General features: G+C 39.3%; 1 protein-coding gene across 1 annotated transcript in view; it reads left to right on the top strand.

Annotated features, from left to right (window-relative positions):
- Positions 1–15,477, top strand: part of LOC136867115 (chondroadherin) — a 1,785,188-nt gene that overhangs the window by 1,170,627 nt on the left and 599,084 nt on the right. The gene's annotated exons all lie outside the window — the stretch shown is intronic.

Raw genomic sequence — 15,477 nt, 5'->3', positions numbered from 1 at the left:
AATTGCAGTTACTGAAGGATTGCCATCAAGAATATCCCACTTTGGCTTAGCAATTTACTGACTCGCTGACTCGGAACTACCTTCTACCAAGAAATCTCTCGGTTTAAGTGAGGAAAATTCATGGCTATCCACAAACATAACAAACTTTATTCTGTTACAGGTGCCGATAGACCTACTGGACTTGTAACGATCAGCTATAATTTACTAGACAGATCGATCTTGAGTCGGTGCGCCGTAAAATAAGTAAAAATTAAAGAAAATAAAGTGTTCAAGTCATTGCCTGAGATTCGCCAACGCTAGAGAAACCATCTTCTGTACTCTTATGATTGATTTCGGCGATTGTAAAATGCACTGGAGGTCTATATTCCATCATATAATCTGCACTACATCACTAATACTAGAGGATGTAAACTGAACTGTTAATTATTTTTGCGGTTTTGTGAAGACATTTGTCCAAACTGTACCGGGGGCACTTCAATGCTGCCAGTTGAAGCAAATAATGGCCATGCTTAATACTATAGTGAACCCTAAATTCAGCAACACGTATGTAAGTGAGCTTTGTTCCACCAGGAATTAATCAGTATTTAATTCAGCCTATACGTATGTGTAGCATCAGAATCTATAATTCCATAGACATATCTCCAATTGTACAAGGTGTAAATGAATGAGGTGATAATTATACTTAAATTTAAATGTTGTTATGATAGTGAACTGAATTGAATTTGAGGTATATGTTTCAAAAATCAGACCGAGATCTATGTCTAAGTAAACAGTTCTGAATAACCGTACACAGGAAATAACCTTCATAACCAAGTTAGTTCCTACGAGCAGGGGGCACTCTGACCTCTTCGCGCTTACACTTGTCGGTAGTATTATTTTGAAGTAAAAGAACCACGAAGTAAATTCAAATAAAAGAAAGAATGAAAGAAAGGAAGAGAGCGAGTGTGTCATTTATTGAATAATTTCTACGTGGTGTTATTGGTGGATGATTTTAAATATTTTAATGTTACTGAGGTGAAATGGAGGTCACTATCATTCAAGGGTGCAATAAAAAGTTAAAGCTCATGATTAAATCATCAAGACGTGTTTCCTCAGGGCAATTTACATCTGGGACTCTTTGCTTTCCAGTGCAATTTTCTACCACCGATTAATTTCTAGCTCGTGATGAGTACAGCAATTCTAACAAAGGTTTTTAATTTCCAACGTCACTAAGTATTTATCGTACAAACCTTCCGAAATTGAAGCTGCTGGAGTGCAAATCACCGTAAGTGCGCTAATATTCTGGTACATATCAGCATTTTACCGAAAAATTTTATGTTGCTTAACTCCATATAATTTAAATCATATTATTTGACTGCTGAAAGTAGTGGATTTATCTGTTTGCATCCTTTGTTTCTTTGATGACATCTGAACGCCCCTAATGATCGCCACCACTCTTCTCCTTTATCTTTCTTGCTCTTCTCCATTTTCATATCATTTCCACTCCATTTCCTTTGTCTCTTCCAACACTTTTTCTTCCCCCGTTTTTTCTCGTTTCATATCACACACTCACATATAGAGGCAAGCCGACGTCTCTGATTTCACTTACCGTTTATCTTGTCTGCCGAGCGGGTGTGGTTTTGGCAACATCCCTGGCAGTTCCTTTCCAGCTAAGCCGAGCAGGGTTTAACCTCCTCTATTAACTGCCCTGCACCACTCTTCTTCATTCAGACAGTAGAAATATTGAAAATATGTCTATGGATCAGAAAGGAACAATTTCATTTTGATTCCAATAAAAATTATATTCAAGTTAAATTATATTGTTCTCGCTCAGAGCAGTGTTCTTATATTATTTGTAGAAGAAAGTATACGATGTTGAATCTCCTTCAGTACCGGAGAAAATTTTAAATAGCAAACATCTTGTGGTCGACTACTTGGTTAGAATGTAAGACATATATCTCTTCACCGCAGGTGTGGATCGATTTCCTGTTCCTGAAAGGATTTAAATCCTCGTCTGTGGGTTAAATAGAGCGGAATTCACTCTCGGAAGTCTGTTAAATTCAATTGAGTGGTGTAAAAGTATCATTAAAACTTTTTTTTTTTTTGCTAGGGGCTTTACGTCGCACCGACACAGATAGGTCTTATGGCGACGATGGGATAGGAATGGCCTAGGAGTTGGAAGAAAGCGGCCGTGGCCTTAATTAAGGTACAGCCCCAGCATTTGCCTGGTGTGAAAATGGGAAACCACGGAAAACCATCTTCAGGGCTGCCGACAGTGGGATTCGAACCCCCTATCTCCCGGATGCAAGCTCACAGCCGCGCGCCTCTACGCGCACGGCCAACTCGCCCGGTCATTAAAACTCTAGCAGGCGCGCTGGGGTACAAAGTACACTCATGTCAATTGTTTTCAACTTGGCAACGCTGTAGTACTCGTAGTGCTGATTGCTCGTCTGCTATTCTTGCAGTGTGATCTAGGTTGTTGATTACGATAGCTGCAATCTCTGTGACTGAACCTCACCAGCTCTATTGTTGCTTTCGGTCGTAACGAGTCACGGGCAGGCTGCAACGTACCGCACACGCCCGATGGAGTAAGTGTTTCGACTACGTGATTTTTTTTAATTTTTTCAAACGCGTCAGCGTTTAAAACACACTATCAACAACCATTTCCTCAATTAAAATATTTTCTGTTTATTTAAGACATTGGCACGCCAGGAAATAGCTAAATTACTTCACGAACAGTTTGGATAGTGCAGATCAGACGAAAAATACGAAGTCATCACTGAAGTGATGGTGCTCAAATACATCAGCCTCCTGTCGGTAGATTTACTTACATGTAAAAGAACCTTTTAGAGATAAAATTCCGGTACCTCGGCGTCTCCGAAAACTATCAATATTAGCTAATGGGGCGTGCAAACCGATAGTATTATTATTATTATTATTATTATTATTATTATTATTATTATTATTATTATTATTATTATTATTATTATTATTATTATTATTATTATTATTGATACGGGTTTACCCGTGGACCAGCAGAGGTGAAAGAAGGTGCCGGGGTGAATGGGTCTAACTACAAAACCAAAGTTAATTTGAAACTTTAACAAAGGTTATATTTTTTTAATTTCAACAATCAACAACAACAAAACTTTAACAACTTTTCACTAGGTGAGATAACAATAACATACCAGGTACCATGACTAAGTTTATACAAGGCAAGTACATCCAAAATTTAGTGACAGTTTAGTAATCCGGGCTTCCAGCCCCTCGCTTTACATTTCCTGAGCTCTCAGCTCGACCTTACAAAAGATTACTATTTTACACAACGGCAGAAAACCCCTAGTCCCTGGAGCACTTGCTCACAAACTTCAAAAACAGCTGAAACGCTCTCAGTTTCTCAAGCCTATTCAAGGCAATATCAGACTTTACAATTACTTGCCATCAAGGAACAACTTAAAAAGAAATGAAATGGGGGTATCTTGTACCCAACCTACTGGGCCTTAGCAGAAAAGGAACAGGTTAAGTAAATGGCCTTAAACACCAAATTGAATGGAGGCGTGTACTTGCACTCCTAAATATACATTCTTAAAACCGAAAAGGCACTAGGCCGATGAAACAGGGGCTATTCCCAAACTATGGAGGTGACTCGTATAAGAATAATTTAAGACATTACGGAAAGGAAGAAAACCAGTTACAAAACGTAGTCACCTCAAACCAATATGAAGGGGAGCTCTAGAGGGTAAATCACTCTCTATCCCTGAATTACAATTACAGATTGATGAAAATTTACATTAGCCGGCAGAACTTACATTTTAGAGAAGCTAGTTACATAGTAAAGGTTTTAGACCTTTCCCTCAGGTTAAACTGCGGAGCTAACAAAGAAATAAAGAATTAGCCATTACCTTGCTGAAGACCTGCAGCCTGAAGAAAGAGGCACCTCTCGCCTCCTGCTTGACACACACACTAAGTTAGATGTTGATCAAATGGCCAAGAGCCGTGAAAACCCGCAGTTTATAAACCCTCGTGGAAGGTTCGAGACCTTTCATGTATAATCAAGACACACCCACAGCGTTTATTGGATAAAATCAAAAGTTACACTCAATATCGAAGAAGAAATACGAAATTGGTGGGAAATTAATTATAGAAATTCTTGATTGGCTGGATTCAAAACAGGCGGAAAGAAAAGATAAATATTGCCAACCCAAAAATGAATGAACGAAATTTAGTAAAGAAGAAACTTGTGAATACAAAATTTCTTCAGAAAGGTTCTTTCAATTAGCACCAGGGTGCATGATCATAGCAACTCCATAATCACAAAATTACGGTAGTGACATCTTCTGAGCAAAGGTTTAAGTAGGTCTAGTTCCAAGTTCAGTGTTTCTCCTGTAGAGGAGTTCTAATTGGCGCAAGATTTAAATGTGCGGCGTAGAGGTGTATCCCCCGGTACAATTATTATTATTATTATTATTATTATTATTATTATTATTATTATTATTATTATTATTATTATTATTATTATTATCTAGCTCGTTATCCTTCAACAATAAATACGCTTGACATAAACCTAAAACGAAATGTTCGAAATAAATCAGCAAGAGCATCAAGCACCAACCATGAGTTCGCTGTAACTCAGATCTGAAACTTACCCAGAGGAATTGCTTTTTCTAACACTAGATAAATCACAAAAAAGAAAGAGGAATAAAAAATACTGCACATGTTGTTTATGTACTATGTTTACGTACGTAACACATATTATTCTGGATGGTACTGGTAAAACCAGATGAGCTCTATAGAGAAACTGAAGTAACAGGTGTTATATGTGATCACGTAGCTGTTTTCGTCGTAGTTAAAAATAAATGCGATAGAAAGGAAGGTTGTTCAAATAGGGCTATTAGGCAGTGCTATATGGTTGATAAGGTAGGCATGAGATAGATTTGCCTCTGTGTGTGTGTGTGTGTGTGTGTGTGTGTGTGTGTGTGTGTGATGCCTAGCCAAATCTACGGCGCGCAGAGATCTGACATTTTTAACATAGGTGGATGTAAGGAGTTCCAAATGCACCTCGAAGCTCGATTTTAAATTTTCAAGTTTGTTATTGAGTTATGAATGAGTTATGAAAGAAAAATCGGCGGAAAATCTGTGTTGGGGTATGACAATCCAACGTGCTATCACCAGGAGTAGATGCATGGATTCACTGTAGGCAACTTACAGAAGATAGTCAAAGAGCCATTTTAGGTCCATGGCATAGCAAGCCACTTCCGGTTCCCGACACGAGGAGTGATATTCCAGTCCTAAATATTCGGAAGTGTTTGTCCGTGTGCGTGTGTGCGATGCCCAGCCAAATACACGGCACGCAGTGATCTGTACTTCTTGTCATAGGTGGGCACAGTATTTCACCAGTCCCGTATGGACATGTAATACAGGTGAGGCTGTCAACTACGCGGCAGAGGTTTCAAACAACTTGGAGTCACACTGAGTATCCTCGAACATTTTTGAGTGGACGATTGTGGCACCGATTATTATCCTTCACAGCAATATGAATCCTCCTTCTCTCTGCAATGGAACATGAATCTCAATTAATAAACTGATGCAGAATATTACTGAAGCCACCATCATAACTGGACATGCCACGGGCTAAGTAGTATTCACTCCTCGGATTCAAATCACCAGTTTCAGTTTAGATGTCTACATTTCCCCGTTCTTTTCAGTTTTGCTATGTGCATCAACAAGGCACAAGAACAATTACTTAAAGTTGTAGGACCCGATATTCGGAAACGATGATTCTCCCATGGTCAATAGTGTGCGTGGGTTGTTGAAGTGCTGGAAAGGCAAACACACAATACATCTCAGCTACAAATGGAAGGACGCTTACTGTAGTTTATCAGGACTCTCTCTAAGGAAAAAATAGTTTCTCTTTTCTATAATATGGTCTTTTGTTTTCATTTATTTTAAAGAAAATACTATTTGAACAATATAAAGAATTTTAAAAAATACTTGATAATAATAAAATACCGATTAGCCAAGGACAACTGGATGAAAGAAGTAATGGAGAAATCGAAAATGATTTGAATAAGTGGTATTCTGATAAATATTACTTTAAGATACGATCTATGGGCTACAAGGAAAGAACTAAGAGCAATGTGGTTAAAGAAATAAAGATTAAAACCGCTCTTTCAAATCGAAAATTTAAGTGAGCGATGGAAGGAATACCTTGGAGACTTATATGGTGGAGGAGATATTGTCAATGTTGAAGAATATCTGGAGGATGCGCAATCAGTTGAAGAAGTCGACAGAGGACCACCCATCACTACAGCTGAGGTCGATGCAGCACTCTATAAACTAAAACAGAACAAAGCCACTAGTGTAGATGCCATTCCGCCAGAACTCTTGAGAAACTGTGATGATACCACGAAAAACGGTTTCTTTGAAGTGATTATTGAATGCTACGAACAAGGAATCTTACCAACTTATTTTATTAGAACAATTCCACACAAAAAATGCATTAGATTGTTCGAATTATAGAACATTAGCAATCCTTTCTACGTTTCTAATATTTTACTTACCATCGTTAAAGGCAGAATTAGAAAGAAAACAGAACAGCAATTGGATAAAGATAAATATAGCTTTAGAACACAAAAAAGACTTAGGGAGGCTATATTAGCACTACGTCAAATTTTGGAAAGAAGGTTATTCGTAGAAGTCAACAGGAAAACTTATGTAAGCCTTCGATAATGTTGAGTCAAAATTGCTTTTTCAAGTAATGGGGAATATGGGACTGGAAAGAAAGGTGCCTTATTGTCAATATACTGTATATATATATCTTAAACCACGGAAGTTAATATTAATGGTACTGTAAGAGAAGCAAAATTAGAAGAGGAGTACGACAAGGCTGCACACTGTCATCATATCTCTTTAACCTGTTCGTAGAAAAATTTAGAGAAATGAAACGATATGAATTTTAATGGTATTCAAGTGCGCAGTATCCACTTTGCAGATTCTATTGATTTCTCAACTAATTATGAAAAGGATATGAGTAAAAGGCTAAGAACACTCAACAAATTCTTAGACAAATTTAAACTAAATATAAAGAGGACAAAATTCATGATAGTGGACAAAAAGAAGCCTACAGGTAGAAAAAACTTAAAACTAAATAACACTGCGGTAGGACAAGTTACAGAATTATCTCATTTGGGTAGTGTAACTACCTCTGATATCAGGTCCCTTTCGGAAATCAAGAAGAGCATAGTGGTAGAAAAACAAGCCTTCCATAATAATAAATCTTATTGCTATACAGCCATCTCAGTTTTTTGAGAGCAGAAAATCATTTCTCAATACCTTTGTTTGGAGTGTGCTACTCTATGGATGCGAAACCTGGACGTTAGGGGAACAGAAAGAAACAAAACTTGAGGCTGCAGAAATGTGGCTTTGGAGAAGAATTTTAAAAAATCTGGGTGGATAAAGAACAGATGGTCTTGCTTTAAAGAACGTAAAGGAGGATCGATGAGTATTAAATACGATAAATAAGAGGAAACAATGTTCCTTGGACCATCGTTAAAGGTTAAGTACTGGGAAAGAGACCCAGGAGACGACCAAGGATCTCATACATACATCAGAAAGTCCGTCGGTGAACTGGCACGTGGTTTATCTAACACCATGAAGAGGCTAGTACAGCGACCAGGCATTGCCTTTAGTAGATGACGATGATGATAGTGTTTTAATATTTTTCGTACCGTCTACCACTCCGATATCTCAAGCATTGAAAGTAACAATATTATTAAAAATAAAATATTGTACTTCATGGAAATAATGCAAGAACGACGTGTGTTAATAAATATAACTCTTTTTTATTTTATGTTTAAGTAAATAGTTCCAAAGAGTTTCAACGAGAGAATTAATATACACGGGTGAAGCCGCAGGTACACACTATTGATAAATAAAAATATAAACAGTCTGTGGGATGGGTTCGAAGCAATCGTTGATGTTCGGAGCACCGAGCTCGATAGCTGCAGTCGCTTAAGTGCGGCCAGTATCCAGTATTCGGGAGATCGTGGGTTCGAGCCCCACTGTCGGCAGCCCTGAAGATGGTTTTCCGTGGTTTCCCATTTTCACGCCAGGCAAATGCTGGGGCTGTACCTTTATTAAGGCCACGGCCGCTTCCTTCCCACTCCTAGCCCCTCCCTGTGTCATCGTCGCCATAAGACCTATCTGTGTCGGCGCGACGTAAAGCAAAAAAAAAAAAAGAGGTTCGGAGTGACGTTTTATTGTGGTAAAGAATGGCAACAATCCGCTATATTATAACAAAGAATTTAAGAGACAAAGGAGGAGGTGCAGGGTGAAAAGAAATATAGTTACAAATGGTTTGGAAGCAAGAATAAATTGAAGGAACTTACTAGAATTCGAATCTAGCGAAGAAGTCAGCTACGGGGAACATGACGGCCATCATAATTGGCAGATTAGTGAAAATGGAAGGCCGAAACAGGTTCCTATGTGGACATTATTGAACGAGGGGAGTGTACATGTGAGGATTTACAAAAGCCAAAAGTATTCACTTAGCAGTATGCAAAGATTTTGGTTACAAGGATAATGTTCAGGTAATATTGAAATGTATCTACGATAAGAAAGATATTGACAATAAGATAAAAAATTTAAATACTAGAAAATCAGCTATAATTGAAGATTTTTTGGGATATACAAAAGGCAATGGGTTGGGATATATTATCATATCTGAAGTGCTTACTTGACTACTATTTGAACGAGGGAGGTACACCAAATGAATGGAGAATTGATATAGTACCGCTGTGTACAAAGGAATTGGTGTTAAACATAAAGCCGAAAACTGCAGGTCAGTTAGCTTTGGGAAAGCATTCTCTCTGATTAAATTAGGCATATTTTCGAAATTAATAACTGGCTTGATAGAAGGCAATTCGAATTACGGAAAAGTTATTTTACATTACCTCAACTTCTAGGATATAGCAACTATTTTAGATTCAGAAGATTGGGAAATGGAGTGGCAGGCCATTCCACTTCCAAATAAGCTTAGAGCGATAAAAGGAAAACCGAAGGTATGGAGGACTTTCCTTCGGGCATCGCAGAAGGAAGCAGTGGTATTGTGTCTTCTTTGGATCGGCCACGGTATCCTGACTCACTCATCCTGCGAGATGACGAGCAATCAGCAGACCTCGTCATCCGTTTTATGAGGGATAGTTGTCTTCTTTATCGTGTGTAATGTCCTTTGTCCTAGTATATTTGTGTTAATTGCGCTTTTATCCCATTGACTCCATTTTAGATTGTGTTGAGTATTTTAATGTGTTATTTTAACGTTTAACGTGACATATATATTTGTACTTCCAGGCAATGCCTTATTCTTTTGTTATCTGTATTTTCTCTTATTTTATTAGAAAATAAGGCATTGCGAATTAGATCCACTGATTGTGTTAATCTCATACTCATGTTTCTTCTTCATCATTTTTTACTCTAATCAGTGGATACATTTTAGAATTTTAATTATCATATCTCATGTCGTCCATCTCGTTCCATTAGGGGCCGATGACCTTCGATGTTAGGCCCCTTTAAGCAACAAGTATCATCATCATCATTAGATTCAGAAGGTCACATGGACTGTATCGTGATTGACGTTCTAAGGCTCTTGATAGGGTAGTTAATGAGAGACTACTGACGCAAATGAGTGCAATTGGACTAGCAGAAAAGTGACTGAATGGGTGGTTATATCTATTCAAAATAGAACTGAGATAATTAGAGTGGGTGAAGCATTATCTGATCCTGTAGGCAATGGGGAATTATTTATTATTATTGGGAATTTGTTTTCTGCGGATTGTGTTATAATATATAAAGTAATAAATAAGATACAAGGTTGTGAGTGACCGCAGAAAGACCTAGGCAATGTTGTGAGATGGACAGCAGGCAATGGTATGATGGCAAACTGGATGAAAAGTTAGGTTGTGTGTTTAACAAAGATAAACGTTCTCTCTGTTTTAACTACTGCGTTGATGTACTGAAATGTCCTCATGGAGATAATTGTGAGAACCTAGATGTTAATATCAAGAAAGATCTTCATTGTGGTAATCACATAATCGGGATTGTAAATTAAGGTGACAGATTTCTTCATATGATTACGAATGTATAAAGGGATTGTAGTAAGGATGTAAAGAAGAGGGCTTTCAAGTCTCTGGTAAGACCGCAACTAGAGTATGATTCCAGCGTATTGGACCCTCACCAGGATATCTTGATTCGAGAACTGGAAAAAATCAAAAGAAAAGCAGCTCGATTTGTTCTGTGTGATTTCCGACAAAAGAGTAGCGTTACGAAAATGTTTCAAATTTTGAGCCAGGAAGATTTGGGAGAAAGAAAACGATGAATTTCCAAATTCTTTGAAATTATTTAAGAAAAGATTTCGTAAACAAATCACAGAAAATATTTCACCTTGGCGACTGCCCTAAATGCAGGTGGTCAGTGGAGTAGTCGATTGATTGATTGATTGATTGATTGATTGATTGATTGATTGATTCATTGATTGATTGATTGATTGATTGATTGATTGATTGATTGATTGATTGATTGATCTCTATACTGTGTTACGGAGTGAATTATAATTTAGGAGGAGGTGGTAAATGCCAGTTCAACGGACAAAACAAGGGTATATTCAGTATTGATCACCATTACGTTGTCGGCTGAAATTTCAAAATATTTGGAATAATCTTCTCCTTGTGGATATATTTCTCATTCGTATAGATGTGATCGAAACTATTTTGTTGCGTTTATTTCTCTTTGTTGAAGTAAATGAAACTTGTTACGTGCTGATAATTATAATTATTCTTCCCCATGAACTACTCGTCCCAGTTTGGCCATCGAGTGCTGAAGTACGTGTTGTTAGTTATGTTCAAAACGAATAACTCTCATTCCAATTTAGTTTGTGAGTACACTCAATCGATAGCTAATAAAAACATCAATCTCCAAAAAAATATCAGGGGAATTAAAGTCACACGTTAACGTTGTTCATTTGTCTCATCGTGTCGTGACGCAATGCATTGTGGTCGTAATAATTCGCTGCGTCCCATCACTTTGCGGCCGCGATAAATTTGTCTCGTCCTATCGCACTACTAATGTACCACATTGCGGTCTTCGGCATTAACTCCCTTTGTTCCTGTTTGAATCTGGAACACATAAACACGTTTCTCTCACTCCCAAATGACCAGGCACGTCGTTCAATGCTTTATTTTTTGCACTAATAATAAAATCGCTTCCCTTCTGTGTACTGTATTTTTTCTGGGCGTTAGATATTACTAAATGGATTGAAAATCATCACGTAATATTCGGAAGCAAAACAAAGGAATGAGGAGAGATTTACTGTCTGAGCTATGTGTCAGCTCATAATTCAGATGACATAGCAGGAAAATATAACAGGCTGCCCGGCCGAGTCGGTAAAAACGAGCTCGATTCACCCGGAAGGACTTGGTTCGATTCCCTGTCACGAAGTTAAAAAGTTTAAGAAACGAGTTTTCCACTTCCGGAAGTGCATATGGTCCTGAGGTTCACTCAGTCTACATCAATAAAGAGTACCAGGTTAAATCCTAAATGTGGCCGGGCATAGACCTAACCGCTCCTCCCCACCAAGTGTCGAGGTTACGGACCTCGATGGCCTGTACGGAGATGGCTTTGCTTTTATGCTTTCCTACCAGGAAAATATATCTTGATATAACAGTAGAAATTAATAGAAACAAAATAGTATGAGAGATTAAAACAGAAGTCAATTAAATACTCTAGTTACTTATTAGTGTAACATGCTTAAACTAATCGACTTTTGAAAGCGTTGTTCGTATTTAAGACATTCGAAGTGTATAGTAGAACTTCGGAGGAAATGAGTCTCATGGATATCTTACTGCTACAGCGTCCTATTTTCTTCTCACTTCCTGTAAAGAAATGACGGGATTATAAGGATGACCAATTATTTACATAAAGTAAAATGTAGGCCACAGAAAAACAAACTACGTAACATCATCTTCTTTCCTAGCATTTGCTCCATTAGTCAGTGTCTGCTGTTCTGACGTCGATGTTGATGGTACCACTGGTCTGAGGGGCTGATTTCAAGATATTTCAAGATTGAGACGTATGCCATTCTCTATTAATGTGTCTGTCCAAATTTGAATCCGAGTTTGGCGTGCCAGATGGGTGTCCTGAGTGAGTAGTATTGGTGATTGTATCTTTAAGGGGAAGTAAAACAGGACACACATCCTCTCTTAACACTAATCAGACCGAACGATTGGCTACGTGTCACATAGCTGTCAGTTTGCATTCGAGAGATAGTGGGTTCAAACTGCACTGTCGGCAGCCCTGAAGATGGTTTTCCGGGGTTTACCATTTTCACACCAGGCAACTGTTCGGGTTGAATCTTCATTAAGGCCACGGTCGCTTCCTTCTCACTCCTAACCCTTTTCTATCCCATCGTTGCCATAAGATCTACAAGTGTGGTTGCACGTAAATCAAAATTGTAAAATAAGTGAAAATAACACTAATCGGAGGGGAAAGGGGAAGAATTCCAATCCTTCGAGAAGTGAAGGTATTGGTACAGACCTCGCTATCTTAATATCGCCGCGGTGGGAGGAGAACAAGATTTGACAATGGGAGGTCGAATGGAAGGATTTAAGTGAGGAGACTGGTGCAAGTAAGAGAAAGCACATGTCAGACAGAGGACTTGTGGTCGCCAACCAGCGCTCCTAACTTGAGAGACAAATGCGCCCAGGGATGAGGGAACTACTGTATATGTCGGCCGATCCCGTGTCCATGAAGAGAACGAGAAGTAGTGGAGAAAGGATGAATCCTACTGAATGGCACCTGTGATTTTTAGAGGTTCGCATTGGGAAACCGGACAGCACTTGAAACATTTTGATAAAGAAGTTGAAACTAGTTTACATACATCTTGTAATCACCAGGTTAGATCATGGTAAACATGAGGCCTGCAGATAAATTAGTGGCTACATGGATGGATGGATGGATGGATGGATGGATGGATGGATGGATGGATGGATGGATGGATGGATGGATGGATGGATGGATGGATGGATGGATGGATGGATGGATGGATGGATGGATGGATGGACGGACGGACGGATGGACGGACGGATGGATGGACGGACGGACGGATGGATGGATGGACGGACGGACGGACGGACGGACGGACGGACGGACGGACGGACGGACGGACGGACGGACGGACGGACGGACGGACGGACGGACGGACGGACGGACGGACGGACGGACGGACGGATGGATGGATGGTCCTCAGCCTTAAAGCTGGTTGGAACCTTAACCTGTCCGCCATCAGCTGTCATGGATGGCCTAGGCATCAGTGAAGAGGCGTACTAGGAAAATGGGAGTGAGGTAGTTTCCCACTGCTTTCCTCACCGAGCCAGAAGTTGATATTACATATCAGTCTGCCAAGCCCATAGAAATGCATGCATCAAATGACCTTATGAGCAAAATTTTCACACCATTCATAGCAGGGACTGGCTGCATAAGGAATGGCATTACTAACATCACTCAAACCTCAGTCTTTCATATTGTCAAAGCCAAGGATAAGACTAAGACAGGTGAATGACAGTAAGAAAATGTCTCTATCCCATACCAGAAGACTACGTCTCACAAGCAAAGGCAACGATATTAATAGAACGCAATAATTAATGAACTAACAATTACAATTGGATTACATTCCTTCAATGTAGTCAAATGACGGGAAGCCGTCGGAGACCATTCGCAAGGCGTTCTCTGTTGATGACAGCGAAGAAAGCCCTACTGCGTGGAGTACAGGAAATCGGTGGCCTCGGAGGGGTTCCTTGAACTTCGGAAACAGGTCGAAGTCACAAGGGCACATGTCTGGTGAGTACGGGGGTTGTTCCCAGAATGGACTGCCCATCTATGCGGTGCAAATCCGCAGTCTCATTGCGATCTGCACGAAAGGCCATGACCCATCGTCCTATACGGTGCGGTAATGCATTCTCGCCATAGGTTTCACGTAATCCTCGATAACATTCTGATGCATTTTTTGCCACGGGAAACCTCAATTTTAATCCACGAACGCTGATCACCTTTTGATAACATGCTTCAGAGCGGTGAAATCGACACTTTTCACTTCAACGCCACACAACAACAATACACCCAACTGTATGCACACTACACAGCGACAACAGCGCCACCTGACCACCCCCATATTCGATTTGCGCATGCCCGATCTCCTGTGAGTGTCTGGACTACGTAGCAACTACTTTATTTACATACCTCGTATTTATTTGTAAATCGGGTAACTTACAACTGGAATTAACTACATGCAACATTCTTCGAGCCCTTTCCTCAAAATGTAAGATGCTTCGAGAAAATATAACATCCTGTAAATTTAGTGTATATTATATCTACATGCGATGATGATGTATTTACAATGCTAAGCTAGAAGTTAGCCATTTCATAGTACTGATCAATACACTGCAAGTCGTAGTATATGGACATTGGAAATATTTAAGTTTTCTGGGAATTTTATGCGATTGTGCTGTAATTATAGTGTTGTTGTACACTAATATGTGAGCCGGATTTAGAAGGCCACGATTACTATATGAAAAGTAATTGGATATTTGAAATGAACATACTAAATCTTATTAGAAAACAGTACTTACACACGGATCGAAAGTCATAATTACTACAGTATATTAATTAATTAATTAATTACGAGTGGTCGCTAGCTTCGTGCTGCACTTGTGAGGTAGACCCTTCAGCCAGTGTTTTCCTTGTAGAGGGACCTGCGTGTTAGTGTTATGTAGGATAGCTTGTGTGGATTATGAGTTCCAGTATTGCTGGGGATAGCTATAGCTCCAAGTCTCCGAGGTAAAGAAATTAAATGTTTACGTGTAAAATCATAGTCATCGATACCATGACCCCGAGGACCGAAAGCCAAAAGTCTGACCATTCAACCTTGGAGGCAGACACTATACTAGATGATACTGCTGCTTGCACCGAAATAACAATCTTACCTCTGTGAATTAAAAAAAGAAATCTTTATAGCATTCCATGCCACCCAAACCATACTTCTACCATGAAAATACCGACAACGATACAACCAGTTGACCTAAGACCAACTAAAATATGGGTGACCTTTAACTTTGCCGGTGACGTCACTGGTGGATCAACTGGCTCGGCTGATCGGTGGTAATATGTCCAAATTATGATCCTAAATTTTCGGGTTCGATCCTGGCTGAGGCACTTGATTTTTAAAGGACCGTCGAAAGTCTTGGCACTCCACAACACTGCAGTTGGCATGTTGAAGATAGTTGGTGGAGCATTCAGTGTCACCTGACAAAATTAACTCAGCTGTAATACCCATTCCAGTAGATTTCCTCTTTCATTGGTGGATAAAAGCACAATCGTAATACTGAAACACAGGCAGGCCACCTAGATGGCACCACTTCAGAAGAAATGCACCATGGTATTTGAGACCATACA

This window comes from Anabrus simplex, chromosome 3 (genome assembly GCF_040414725.1).
Source record: "Anabrus simplex isolate iqAnaSimp1 chromosome 3, ASM4041472v1, whole genome shotgun sequence".
Taxonomy (NCBI): domain Eukaryota; kingdom Metazoa; phylum Arthropoda; class Insecta; order Orthoptera; family Tettigoniidae; genus Anabrus; species Anabrus simplex.
Note: the sequence above shows the minus strand (reverse complement) of the source record. Positions and strands in the feature narration are given on the sequence as shown.